Source organism: Nicotiana attenuata, unplaced genomic scaffold, assembly GCF_001879085.1.
Source record: "Nicotiana attenuata strain UT unplaced genomic scaffold, NIATTr2, whole genome shotgun sequence".
Taxonomy (NCBI): domain Eukaryota; kingdom Viridiplantae; phylum Streptophyta; class Magnoliopsida; order Solanales; family Solanaceae; genus Nicotiana; species Nicotiana attenuata.
In genome coordinates, this window is record NW_017670277.1 from 104,130 (window position 1) to 104,491 (window position 362).

Here is a 362-nt window from a genome sequence, read left to right on the forward strand (position 1 = left end):
GGTAAAACGCTCAACTCAGGGATTGGAGCCCTAATGTTGGCTAAGGGTAAAATGCTCAACTCAGGGATTGGAGCCCTAATGTTGGCTAAGGGAAAAACGCTCAACTCAGGGATTGGAGCCCTAATGTTGGCTAAAGGGAAAAACGCTCAACTCAGGGATTGGAGCCCTAATGTTGGCTAAAGGGAAAAATGCTCAACTCAGGGATTGGAGCCCTAATGTTGGCTAAGAGTAAAACGCTCAACTCAGGGATTGGAGCCCTAATGTTGGCTAAAGGAAAAAATGCTCAACTCAGGGATTGGAGCCCTAATGTTGGCTAAGGGTAAAACGCTCAACTCAGGGATTGGAGCCCTAATGTTAGCTAA